Source organism: Penaeus monodon, chromosome 23 (assembly GCF_015228065.2).
Source record: "Penaeus monodon isolate SGIC_2016 chromosome 23, NSTDA_Pmon_1, whole genome shotgun sequence".
Taxonomy (NCBI): domain Eukaryota; kingdom Metazoa; phylum Arthropoda; class Malacostraca; order Decapoda; family Penaeidae; genus Penaeus; species Penaeus monodon.
In genome coordinates this window covers 2,166,740-2,167,047 of record NC_051408.1, presented here as the reverse complement: position 1 = coordinate 2,167,047, position 308 = coordinate 2,166,740, and positions in this window count along the sequence as shown.

Genomic DNA, 308 nt, shown 5'->3' with positions numbered 1-308 from the left:
GGGATACACCCCACAACGAAAGTAACTACGTTACAGAATAAAACAAGAGACAAAGAAAACAAACAGACAAATGAACAAAATACGGGCAACAATAAGTTTCTTGTCGCTTTTCCTGCCAGATTTTGCGGTTTGCTAACAATCACATTTATAATTCTTTCAAAATGTTTCGTTTGATCTTTGAATGACAAGGCTGTCCCGACCGCAATGGTATTTCATTCAGCGAAACATATGCCCATCATTTTAGGTTCCTCAAGTTCAAGCAGTAGTAGTTCCTCAAGCAGCAGTAGCAGCTCGTCAAGCAGTAGCAG